The sequence below is a fragment of the Tursiops truncatus genome, chromosome 20 (assembly GCF_011762595.2).
Source record: "Tursiops truncatus isolate mTurTru1 chromosome 20, mTurTru1.mat.Y, whole genome shotgun sequence".
In the NCBI taxonomy this organism is placed as follows: Eukaryota; Metazoa; Chordata; class Mammalia; order Artiodactyla; family Delphinidae; genus Tursiops; species Tursiops truncatus.
Genome location: NC_047053.1, coordinates 20,299,745 through 20,313,794, shown reverse-complemented (window position 1 = coordinate 20,313,794; position 14,050 = coordinate 20,299,745).

Below are 14,050 nucleotides of genomic sequence, written 5' to 3'. Positions count from 1 at the left end.
TTCTCAGGCCCTCAAAGGAAGCTTTGAAGTCTGTAGACCTGGGATTGAATCTTGGCTCTGTCAGTTGCTATTATGTGTTCTCGGGCAAGTTGCTAAAAACCTGCCTCAGTTTTTTTCATATGTAAAGTGGGATTATTATAAGCAACAAAATAAAAAATAGATAAATTGAACTTCATAAAAATTAAAAACTTTTGTGGATACTATCAAGAAAGTGAAAAGACAGCCTACAGAATGGGAGAAAATATTTTCAAATCATGTATCTGATAAAGAACTTGTATTTAGAATACATAAAGAACTCTTACAACTCAATAATAAAAAGGCAAGTAACCCAATTAAAAATGTGCAAAGGATCTGAATAGGCATTTCTCCAAAGAAGATGTACAAATGGCCAATAAGTACATGAAAAGATGCTTAACATCATTAACTATTAGGGCAGTGCCAAGCAAAACCACAATGATATACCATGTTATAATGGTAGGATGACCATAATCGAAAAAGACAAGTGTTGGTGAGGATGTGGAGAAATTGGAACCCTCATACACAGATATTGAGAATGCAAAATTGTGCAGCCACTTTGGAAAAACAGTTTGGCAGTTCCTTAAAAAGTTAAACATGAGTTACCATATGATTCTGCAATTCCACTCTTATGTATACACAAGAGAAATGAAAACGTGTCCACACAAAATCTTATACACAGATGTTCATAGCAGCATTATTCTTTCTTTCTTTCTTTATTTGCGGTACGCGGGCCTCTCACTGTTGTGGCTTCTCCTGTTGCGGAGCACAGGTTCCGGACACGCAGGCTCAGTGGCCATGGCTCACGGGCCTAGCCGCTCCGTGGCATGTGGGATCTTCCCACACCGGGGCACGAACCCGCGTCCCCTGCATCGGCAGGCAGACTTTCAACCACTGCACCACCAGGGAAGCCCCACAGCATTATTCTTAATAGCCAAAAGGTGGAAACAAACCAAATGGCCATCAACTGATGACTGGATAAACAAAATGTGGTATGTTTATGCAATGAAGTATTATTCAGCAATAAAATGAATGAAGTACTGATACATGCTGTAGCATGGTGAACCTTGAAAACATCATGCTAGGTTAAAGAAGCTAGTCACAAAAGATCACATATTGTATGCGTCCATTTATATGAAACATCCAGAATAGGCAAATGTATAGAGATAGGAAGTAGATAAGTGGTTGTCTCCAGGGGAATGGAAGGGTGGGTGGAGTGAAAACTAAAAGGTGTGGGGTTTTTTGGGAGAGGTAATGAAAACATTCTAAAATTGGTAGTGGTGACGGTTGCACAACTCTGAGAATACACTAAAAACCATTGAATTGTGTACTTTAACGGGTCAGTCGTAAAGTATGTGAATTGTATCTCAACAAAGCTGTTAACCAAAGAAAAATGGAGTTATTAATAGGTCTACCTCTCAGTTTCCTTGTGAGGGTCAGTGAGATAATGCACAGCATCTGGTATGTAATGAGCTCCCAGAATATGCTAATTATTTTATTATTAACATTATATAGGAGGGAATTCCCTGGCGGTTCAGTGGTTAGGGCTCTGCACTTTCACTGCAGGGGGCACGGGTTCGACCCCTGGTCGGGGAACTAAGATCCCACAAGCCACACGGCTCAGCCAAGAAAAGAAAAATTATATAGGAGATAAGGGACAAAGTAGCTAGCACAGTTCTTGACAAAGAGCTGGTGGCTGCAGTGTTAGCGCCCATCCTGTTCTTTGTACAGGCAAATCTGAGAGGTGCAGAGAGACTCCCACTGAATCCAGGTCTCTGGTCAGCACATGCCTTTAGATCTTTACACCTCCAGTTTGGAGACCTCTCGTGTTAAGCAGCCAGGGGAAAGATTGGTTTGGGCCCCATTACAGGGTTATTAAAACCACAGACCTTTACGTTTCTCTGGAGAAACTCAAAGGGGCATTTGTGGGCTAGGGACCAGTCTGTCAACCTGTCCCTGTTTCACCTCCTCTTGTCCCCGTTCCTCATTCAGTCAGGGACTCAGCAATTTCTTTTCTTTTTCTGGGATTACTCAGTAAGGAGCTGAATTATTGTTTTTATTAATGGGATTCCCTGAGCATTTTCAATTTGAATCCTTCCCTGTAGCCTAAGTCTCCCCCCCCCCCCAATTTCTCTTTGTAATACGGATTAGCTACTTGGAAGGATATTTTACATTATTTTGCTCCCAGGAGGGGTGGAGAAGACAGGGCTGATATGGGGGTTGTGTGGGAGGCTTGTACAAAGGTGCTAGTTTTAGTGATTTTAATTCTATCCCCCACCTCTGGTCCAGGACAGAGCCGTCATTCGCCCTCCTTCTCCTCCAGCCTCACTCCCCTCTGTCCCACACACCCCATGTTGGTGTGGTAAGAGGGAGTTATGGGGCTGAGGGGGAAATGCACCATGTGGATTCCTTTATTTCCCCACTGTAAGGTCTAGTACACACAGGGAGTTTCAGGGTCCCGGTTTCACATGGGACATGTGTGAAGGAGAGGGAGAGAGATTGAGTCTAGTGGATGCTGGTTGTTCTCTGGGGTAGCTTCAGCCACAAATGAGCTGCCTCACCCACAGCCTTACCCCTCCCAGGGGTGGTCTGCATCCAACGACTGCTCACTGTTGGGAGGGAGGTATAAGGGCTCGGCCCCTTCCTCAGAGTGGGACAAATCTGAAGGGCCATCTTAGCTCCATCACTCGCTGTGGGATCTGCTGAGGCCTTTGCTATGACTATATCATAGTTCAATTCCTCCCTCCACCCAATCCTGCTTCCCTCACTCCTGAGATAGACACAAGCAGCCTCTGACATCCAGGAGCTGGCCTTACACTTAACCTAGGCCCGTTAGACATAAACCCTCTTACAGAACACTGGATGAGGCCAGTCAGTGACCATGATCAAAGGAGGCACAAAACAAGACCACTCTGTAATCTCGTCTAAGCAAAGACAAAAGCATGATCACTGTGCAAACCACAAAAATAACAAACATCCTCCTTTACTGACTAATGTGAGTGATGCTGCTTCTTTTCCCAACTACGGCTTTAGCCTCACTTTGGTCTCTCTCCTTCTAGATTAGATTTATTAAGCCATCTGAACATCGAATATAATCACAGATGCGTATGAAGCATAGAAGAACCCTTGTTTCCTAATAGCAGCCAATTCAGAGCAAAATTGAACCATCTCCTAAATCACCTAAAATGAGTCCAAATCCTTTAGGTCCTTTTTAACATCCCCTTACTGAGATGTCCTACAAGTCCTCATGATGTTCCTCACTCCAGCAAGCAGTAACGCCAACTTGCTCACCTGTGGAGGTGTTCCTTGGGGTCTTTGGCTGGAGGCATTGATGCTCTTCCATGGGTGTCGACCCCCAGGAAACTCCTAGGAAACTTTCTGAACATGAACCTCTGTCTACCTAAATCCACCTGAGAAAGTTAGTGCCAGGAGTGGCCCAAGAGGCAGCACCTAAAATGATCTTGGAACTGAAGGGCAGAAAAATCTGAATATCAAGGCCAGTTTGCTTCTCCAAGATCATAACCATGACTGGGAAGGAGTGGGATCCCCAAACTTGCGATGGGAACATCTGGGTCAGTGCACCTGAATATCATCAATCTTCAGATCCCTCTGGTCCTTTGGGCCTGCAGATGGCCTGATCTTCCCTATTAAAGGCCACTCACCTCCTCTGCTCTGCCCTTGCTGGAGGATGATGCAGAGGCCTTGGACAACATACACTGCCCTTAGACTCCAGCCCCACCTCTCCTCTGGTCGTCAGACAATTACTGGGGTAAAGTCAACACATAACTTGGCTGGAGGAAGTGCTGGGTCTACTATAAAAGGGAAGGGACTTTATACCCTAGTTGTTGCAGGACCCAGACAGTGTGTTCCAGCAGGAGTGAGTGAATATGTACAGGATCCCTTACAGTGCAAGAGGGATAGGAGGCACTCATTCTCCCAGCTGCTGGGAGTGTTGGCAGCTGATAGCTCTCAGCTGAGTCCTCCAACAGTTTCCCTCAGCTGGAGAGAGCTACTAAGACCAAGATTACACCTCCTTCCCAACATAGGCTTCATTCAACAACTGACAATGGTCTGGGGAGGATAAAATTCCGGCCCTCTCTCCTCAAAGTGGGATGACTGGAGGGCCATTCCAACTCCAGAGCTGTCTTTGGGAATCAGATGAAGCCTTTGTTGCAACTGCATTGCAATTCGTCTCCTCTGCCCATTTCTTCACCCTCTCCTCAGGGTTGATCCTGGAGGCACTCCCATAAATTTCCGGTGTGTAAATTTCTGTTTTATTTCCCCAGATAACCCAATCTTAGACAATGAGAAAGAGAATGAGAAGAAAGAAGATGTGAAAAGAAGGAATAATGGAGGAAAGGGGATGAACCCTCTGAAGATATGGGTCCCTCTCTGGAACTCCAACTGTGGCTAGATGTTTCAGCCCTCATTTCAGTGCAGAAGGCTCTGCAGGGGGTGAGAATGGCCCATTAAAGTGACATAAAAGGGCAGTTCTCCATTAACAACTAGAAGTGGGGTGGAGCTGTGGAACAAGAACAATGGGAAAACAAGATAGGTTAGTTGGACATGAAAAATAGTACTGTTGAGATAAAACTCAATATAAGGTTTGAAAGGTAAAGTTGAAGAAAATTCTCAGAAAGTAAAAAAAGAAAAGGACAAGAAAAATAAGAGAAAAAAAGAAGAGACCAAGAGGAGCAATCCAGGAGGTCTAACATCTAAGTGATGGGTGCTGCAAAGCAGACAGAGGGCTGAAAATTATCAAGAAATAATGCAAGATAATATCCTAAAGCTGGAAGACCTGAATCTACATATTGAAAGGACCTGTGAATACTAGACCAGTTGGATAGCCATATGAAAAAGAAATGAACATTAATCCTGGTCACATACCATATACAAAAATTAATTCAGGATGGATCATAGACCTAAATGTGAAAGATAAAACAGTATAGTTTCTAGAAAACAAAAAAACCCCAGAAGAATAGCTTCATGTCTTTGGGATGGGCAAAGATTTCTTAAATAGAATACAAAAACCACTAATTATAAAAGAAAAATCACTAAATTTAGGCCCTATTAAAATTAAGAACTTCTCTTCAGTAGAGATGACATTAAGAGAGTGAAAATACAAGCCAAAGACTTGGAGAAGTATTTGTAATACATAAACCCAGCACAGAATGTATATCTAGACTGTATATAGAAATCCCACAAACTCATAAAGAAACTGTAAAAATGAGCAAAAGATTTACAAAATAAGTCAATAAAATAAAATGTCAATAAAGAAGTACAAAATGGTCAATAAACACACTCAAAGATGCGCAATATTACTGTCATCAGGAAATGCTAATTAAAACCACAATAAAATACCACTATACTCCTACTTGAATGGCAAAAATAAAAGGTCTGAAAGTACTGATGAGAATGTGGAGCAACTGGAACTCTCAGACATAGCTGCTGGTAGTTTAAATTTGTACAACCACCTTGAAAAACTGTTTGGCAGCATCTACAAAAGCTAAATTATATGCCTACCCTGTGATCCAACAATTCTACTTCTAAATGTAGACTCAAGGGATGTGAATACTTATTTCCACTAAAAAAACATACACAAGAATGTTACAGAAACATTGTTCATAGTAGCTTAAAACTGGGGACGGTTCCAAAGGTCCATTGCCATTTGTATAAATAAATTGTGGTATACGCAAATGGAATATTATGCAGCAGTGAAAAAGAACCAATAAACTCTACATGGAACAACATGGGTGAATGTCAAAGACATAATGTTAAGCAAAATAAGCTAGGCACAGAAGGATACATACTGTAAAAGTTCATTCATATGAAGCTGGTGAAACTAGTCCATGGTGATAGAGGAGAGAATAGGGGCTACTTTTGGAAAGCTGTCAAGCAGGAGGAGGCATGAATGAATTCATTAGATACTGGAAATGTTTGTATCTTGATATATATTTCTGTAGTTTACAATATATAAGTTACAAAACTACATGTAAATTCCAACTTAAATAAGAAACGGCCCACTGAGTGCCCAACACAATAAATGAAAAAAGTCCACACCAATTTTGCACATCATTGTGAGTCAGAAGAACGACAGGAGAAAGGAATATTCTAAAGATTGCCAAGAGGGAAATCAGGTCACTTACAAAGCAGCAAGAATCAGACTGGCTTCAAACTCTCATCAGCAACATCGGATACTTTATAATTCTGAAAGAAATGATTTTCAATCCAGGATTTCTGTATCCAGCCAACCCATCACGCAAGTTGCAAGGACTCATAAAATTTATCTCCTGTAAATCCTTTTTAAGAAAGCGACTTGAGGATGTATTACAATAAATGAGGGAGTAATCCAGGAAAAGGGGAAAATTGGGAAGACAAGAAGCTGTAGTAGATAGAATTCAGAAGAGCAGGGATGAGTTCCAGGGTAAGAGCTGTGCACAGGCCTGGAGAGCAACAATTCCAGATTGAAGCAAGAGGACCAAAGGTTCCAGCAGGCAGGGGTGGCGGTAATGGTGGTAGTCCCTAATGAAAAGGGGCACTAGATAGAATACGCTTTATTAAGACTTCTAGGACAAAAGAATAAAGAAAGACAACTTGAAACTTATAAGCGCGCACACACACACACACAGAGCTATATCTGAAAGAGAACTGTAATTATAGTACACTACTTGGCTCTGCAATGAGTAGTCTTTACCTATGCACAATAATGTGCCTAGTGATTTTTTAGCAATTTTCATTTCTTAGAATTAATCCAAAAGGCTTATTATGGTTATAGAATAAATGTAAATATTATCAACTTTACCAACATAAAAGTATAAGTATGGATGACAGAAGTTAGGAGGAAGAAGTGGGAGAAGTGAGGTGAAGGGAAGGATAGGAGTATTAATACCCTCTTTTTACAAAGTGCAGATTCTCTTTTTGCAAAGTGCAACCCTAGAGGGTAGAAGATCACAGAGGTAACCAATGGAAGAACTAAAAATAGAGATATGGCAGGAGGGGGTGGAGGTGGTGCAAGAGAGGTAAATCCTTGTCTGTTACAGTAGTAAGTCAACAGATTGTGTCTAAAACTGATGCATGAAGAAATATCAGGAGAAGCATATTATTTAGAAAGATGAAGGTAAATGTAAGAAGAGACGTTTTAAAAAGTTAGACGTGGCTGCCTAGGGGGAACAGATCTGGGAGTAGGAAGTAGTTTAGCAGGATACTGTATTTAACCTTGTGCATATATTATTTTGAATAAAACAGTTTTTTGGCGTTTTTTTTCTTTTTTGTTTTGTGTTGAGGAAGATAGACATGGATCAGATCAAAGAGGAGATTATAAAAGCCTTTCTCTTTTTCTAAGGATCATCATAGTACCAAGGAACCCTGTGACAGACCCCACCTGGGAAAGGACTTGAAGTCATGCTTTGACATCTGGGGACTGGACTCATTCAGTTTTTATAGGGGCAGGGATTTGAGGACATTGAAATGTCACTAATTTTCTTGCCAAGGCTTCTCTGTGATAAACTTCATCCCCCTCTTCTTCTCCCTCAAAAATACAATTTTCAATAAATAGGAAGCTCATAAATAATACGGGGCACCGCAGGTCCTAATGAAACAGTGACAAATGTTATATCTTCATGGGATCAGGAGAAATAACAAAGGGGAGCATGGGGAGGGGCCTGGAGCCCCCTGAGCTTGTGAGATTTTATTAAAAATCCTTTAAGTTTCATGCAACCCATTGAAGCAGTTTTTTTGAAAGATAATTAAACATCATTCAGAGATGTCACTGCATTATTAGGACGCAGAGTCTAAGCTTCTGCAGGTGAAGGGTGGGCTTTGAATCTGGCCAAGAGAAAACGGGCTGGCCTGGGTCCTCATCTTGGTCCCCTGCTGGATAACTGTATGGCCTGGGGGAGTTCCTGTTACCACCTGGGCCTCAGTCTCTTTATCTGTAAAATGGGAGAGTCGGACTGGGTCTGTGTTCCTAATCTGTTTGGGATGGTAGACAGATTTTTCTGCCTCCACAAAATGCACAGCCACACATACAATTTTGTAAATAATTTCAGAGGGCTCATGGCTCCCTGATGCCCATCTGTGATCCTCTAAAGTCATTTCAGCGTGGGTACTCCAGGATTCTATTCTTTTTCTTCTCTATGGGTTACAGCCTAGAGCAACTGGCTATGGTTTTCATCAGACAGTTGTTTTAACAGCGTGAAGCAGAGCTCTTCAAGAAAGTCCTTGCTCTCCATAGGTACCACCTTTCACTAAGCACTGGCTGATGTTACGTGCAAGCTCCCCTGACTTGCAAACATCTGATTTGGGAAGGTCCTATATGATCAGCCAGCTGGCCAGTGCTGTACTCAGTACTGGTTCCCTTCAGATCCTCTTAGAGGAGACCAGCTCCTTGGGACTCCAAATCCCAGAGGTTCTAGCCTGCCTCCTGAAGCCATGATGTGAAGGGGAGCTCTGTGTGGCTCACTCTCAAGGTTCCTAGTTCAACATCTGCAGGTTGCCCCAAACTCTCCCTGTTACACTGCTGCTGGAAGCCAATTTAGCAAATGATTTCCTCTACTTCGCAAGCAAATCTTCCCTCCCCCGCCCAGACTGGGAAGGCCCATGTACCTTGTCTGCTGTCCCTGCCTGGTGTCCAGGTCCACCTATTTTCCTGTGTGTGCCTGGCGGCTCATCAGCCTGACATGCCTCTCCTGGCCCCCCAGTCTATCAATAGCAATTAGAAGAGTAATAACTACCATTTCTCGAGCACCTTCTATGTGCTTGATGCCAAGCGTAGTATCCCCAGAGGAGAAAACTGACACTCAGAGAGGTTAAGGAATGTGGCCAAGGACACACAGCTAGCAATGGCTATGGTAGGCAGACTTATAAGATGGCCTTCAGTGATCTTTACTTCCTGGTATTCACACCCTTGTGTAATCTTCTCCCCTTTAGTGTGGGCTGGAACAAGTGACTTGAGTCTAATAAAGAGAATGTGGCAAAGGTAATAGGATGTCACTTTTATGATTAGGTTACCAAAGTTTGTGACTTCCTTCTTGCTAGCAGACTCCATTTATTGCCCTCTGGCTTGTATGCTTTGGTGAAGCAAGATGCCAGGTGGGAGAAGCCGATGAAGCAAGGAACTTAGGCCCTCATTGCAATAGGCTGCAAGAAACTCAGTCCTACCACGTGAGTGAGCTTGGAAGTGAATTCTTCCCCAATCAAACCATCAGATGAAACTGCAGGCCCTCCTGGACTGACACCTTGATTGTAGCCTTGTGAGAAACCATGGTTTGCAGAGGACCCAGCTAATCTGTACTCAGACTCCTGACTTGCAGAAGACGTGAGACAATGAATAAGCGCTGTTTTAAGCTGCTAAGTTTTAGGGTAATTGTTGCACAGCAATAGATAACTAACATGATGATCAAGCTAGGATTTGAAGCCAGGTCTGTTTGTTAACATTCTGGGTTGATTCTGCTGCACCAGGCTGCCTTTCTCTACCTCTGCCCTCTAGCCCCGGTGTGGAGGAGCTACTGGCAATTTGTGGGCCCTGTAGCACCTCAGCGTCCAGCTCCAGGGCTCACATATGCAGTGGGGGTTGCAGGGGACAGCTACATAGCTCAGCCTGGAGGCTGGTGAGAGAGCATTGGACCAGGAGACAGGCTATCCATTTCTCACCTGAGCTTTAGCCTAATGAGGCTTATGACTCTTCAGGCCTCCATTTCTCTGTGTCAGCAAGGTTGTTGGATGAGAACATCATTAAGGTTCATTCCCACTGGCTCTTCTGAGTTAAAGTTGGATCCTCAGGCTACAGGAGGCCCTTCTAGGCAGGCCCAGCTCCAGGATGAGTGTGACATCGCCTGGAGGGGCTTGAGATTTGGACAGAGGTTGTGGGAAGCTGCCCTGCTTGTTTCTGGGGAGGGCAGTTGTGCTTGAGCCCCTGGTGGGGTCCTGCCTTGGTCCCTGAAATTCCTATCTAACCACCATTTCCTGGAGGTCTTTCAGTGACCTTTGGGTTGGGGGAAGCCCACCAGAGTGGAGGCTTTGTTCCCAGAGCAAAGGGCAGGGGCAGTGGGACTGTGAGTGTGTGTTGAGAAGGGTGCTAACTCACTGGGCTTCAATAGGGAGCATTTATTATGTGCAGGGGGATGTGATAAATGGGGGCCCATCCTCCCTCTGTCTTAGTTCATTTCCCTGGCCCTGGGGTGATTTATGCAGTTGCATTTATTGTCCTGCGAGGCTAAAACAGAAAAGTTATCCAACTTCTTTCTTCCTCTTCTTCCCTTGCCCTTTTCCGTTTCTAGGCAGGGGCAGGGGTGAGAGGAGGTTTTTACCCTCTTCTATAAATTATAGCTGTGGACATGAAAAGATGCTCAACATCACTAATTATTAGAGAAATGTAAATCAAAACTACAACGAGGGGCTTCCCTGGTGGTGCGGTGGTTGAGAGTCCGCCTGCCGATGCAGGGGACGCGGGTTCGTGCCCCGGTCCGGGAAGATCCCACATGCCGCGGAGCGGCTGGGCCCGTGAGCTATGGCCGCTGAGCCTGCACGTCCGGAGCCTGTGATCCGCAACGGGAGAGGCCGCAGCAGTGAGAGGCCTGCGTACCGCAAAAAAAAAAAAAACCAAAAAAAAAAAAACAAACTACAATGAGGTATCATCTCACACCGGTCAGAATGGCCATTATCCAAAAATCTAGAAACAATAAATGCTGGAAAGCATGTGGTGAAAAGGGAACCCTCCTGCACTGTTGGTGGGAAAGTAGATTGATACAACCACTATGGAAAACAGTATGGAGGTTCCTTAAAAAACTAAAAATAGGACTACCATATGACCCAGCAATCCCACTACTGGGCATATACCCTGAGAAAACCATAATTCAAAAAGAGTCATGTACCACAATGTTCACTGCAGCACTATTTACAATAGCCAGGACATGGAAGCAACCTAAATGCCCATTGACAGATGAATGGATAAAGAAGATATGGCACATATATACAATGGAATATTACTCAGCCGTAAAAACAAATGAAATTGAGTTATTTGTAGTGAGGTAGATGGACCTAGAGTCTGTCATACAGAGTGAAGTAAGTCAGAAAGAGAAAAACAAATGCCGTATGCTAACGCATATATATGGAATCTAAAAAAAAATTGGTACTGATGAATCTAGTTGCAGGGCAGGAATAAAGAGGTAGACATAGAAAATGGACTTGAGGACATGGGGTGGGAGGGCGAAGCTGGGATGAAGTGAGAGTGGCATCGACATATATACACTACTGAATGTAAAATAGTTGGCTGGTGGGAAGCAGCAGCATAGCACAGGGAGATCAGCTCGGTGCTTAGCGATGACCTAGAGGGGTGGGATAGGGAGGGTGGGAGGGAGGCTCAAGAAGGAGGGGATATGGGGACACGTGTATGCATATGGCTGATTCGCTTTGTTGTGCAACAGAAACTAACACAGTATTATGAAGCAATTATATTCCAATAAAGATCCATTAAAAACAAAAATTATAGCTGTGGATACTCACACAGTCTTCTCTGCTTTCTTTGAACTGCATAGAGTCCCTGGGGTTCAGAGAGACCTCCTTTAATGCTCCAAGGAGGCAGAAAAGCAGAGGGCTTAAGAATGTAGGCTTGGAGGCAGACCACTGTGTTTGAATCCTGGCTCCACCACTTACTAGCTGTGTGACCTCAGGGAAATTCCTTAACCTCTCTGAACCTCAGTTCTGTAGAATGAGGACAATAGTACCTTATCTCACAGAGTCGTTGTTAGTACTGAATGTGACAGAGTATGTAAAGGGCTCAGCATAGTGCTGGCACATAGTAGGCAGGCAGTAAATGCTAGTGATGATGTCTATTCACAGTCCTGAGATGTCACTAGCCTTAAGTCTGCTGACCTTGAACTCTGATTCTTCAAGGAGCTGTCAGTTGCCTGTCTGTCAAGTTCTGTTACTCTTTTTTTTTTTTTTTTTTTTTTTTTTTTTTAACATCTTTATTGGAGTATAATTGCTTTACAATGGTATGTTAGTTTCAGCTTCACAACAAAATGAATCAGTTATATATATACATATATTCCCATATCTCTTCCCGCTTGCGTCTCCCTCCCTCCCACCCTCCCTATCCCACCCCTCCAGGCGGTCACAAAGCACCGAGCTGATCTCCCTGTGCCATGCGGCTGCTTCCCACTAGCTATCTACCTTACGTTTGGTAGTGTATATATGTCCATGCCTCTTTATCGCTTTGTCACCATTTACACTTCCCCCTCCCCATAGCCTCAAGTCCATTCTCTAGTAAGTCTGTGTCTTTATTCCTGTTTCACCCCTAGGTTTTTCATGACATTTTTTTTTTTTTTAAATTCCATATATATGTGTTAGCATACGGTATTTGTCTCTCTCTTTCTGGCTTACTTCACTCTGTATGACAGACTCTAGGTCTATCCACCTCATTACAAATAGCTCAATTTCGTCTCTTTTTATGGCTGAGTAATATTCCATTGTATATATGTGCCACATCTTCTTTATCCATTCATCCAATGATGGACACTTAGGTTGTTTCCATCTCTGGGCTATTGTAAATAGAGCTGCAATGAACATTTTGGTACATGACTCTTTTTGAATTATGGTTTTCTCAGGGTATATGCCCAGTAGTGGGATTGCTGGGTCATATGGTAGTTCTATTTGTAGCTTTTTAAGGAACCTCCATACTGTTCTCCACAGTGGCTGTATCAATTTACATTCCCACCAACAGTGTAAGAGGGTTCCCTTTTCTCCACACCCTCTCCAGCATTTATTGTTTCTAGATTTTTTGATGATGGCCATTCTGACTGGTGTGAGATGATATCTCATTGTAGTTTTGATTTGCATTTCTCTCATGATTAGTGATGTTGAGCATTCTTTCATGTGTTTGTTGGCACTCTGTATATCTTCTTTGGAGAAATGTCTATTTAGGTCTTCTGCCCATTTTTGGATTGGGTTGTTTGTTTTTTTGTTATTAAGCTGCATGAGCTGCTTATAAATTTTGGAGATCAATCCTTTGTCAGTTGCTTCATTTGCAAATATTTTCTCCCATTCTGAGGGTTGTCTTTTGGTCTTCTTTATGGTTTCCTTTGCTGCGCAAAAGCTTTTAAGTTTCATTAGGTCCCATTTGTTTACTCTTGTTTTTATTTCCATTACTCTAGGAGGTGGGTCAGAAAGAATCTTGCTGTGATTTATGTCATAGAGTGTTCTGCCTATGTTTTCCTCTAAGAGTTTGATAGTTTCTGGCCTTACATTTAGGTCTTTAATCCATTTTGAGCTTATTTTTGTGTATGGTGTTAGGGAGTGATCTAACTTCATACTTTTACATGTAGCTGTCCAGTTTTCCCAGCACCACTTATTGAATAGGCTGTCCTTTCTCCACGGTACATTTCTGCCTCCTTTGTCAAAGATAAGTTGACCATATGTGCGTGGGTTTATCTCTGGGCTTTCTATCCTGTTCCAATGATCTATCTTTCTGTTTTTGTGCCAGTACCATACCGTTTTGATAACTGTAGCTTTGTAGTATAGTCTGAAGTCTGGGAGCCTGATTCCTCCAGTTCCTTCTTTCGTTCTCAAGATTGCTTTGGCTATTCGGGGTCTTTTGTGTTTCCATACAAATTGCAAAATTTTTTGTTCTAGTTCTGTGAAAAATGCCAGTGGTAGTTTGATAGGGATTGCATTGAATCTATAGATTGCTTTCGGTAGTAGAGTCATTTTCACAATGTTGATTCTTCCAATCCAAGAACATGGTATATGTCTCCATCTATTTGTATCATCTTTAATTTCTTTCATCAGTGTCTTATAATTTTCTGCATACAGATCTTTTGTCTCCTTAGGTAGGTTTATTCCTAGATATTTTATTCTTTTTGTTGCAATGGTAAATGGGAGTGTTTTCTTGATTTCACTTTCAGATTTTTCGTCATTAGTATATAGGAATGCCAGAGATTTCTGTGCATTAATTTTGTATCCTGCCACTTTACCAAATTCATTGATTAGCTCTAGTAGTTTTCTGGTAGCATCTTTAGGGTTCTCTATGTATAGGATC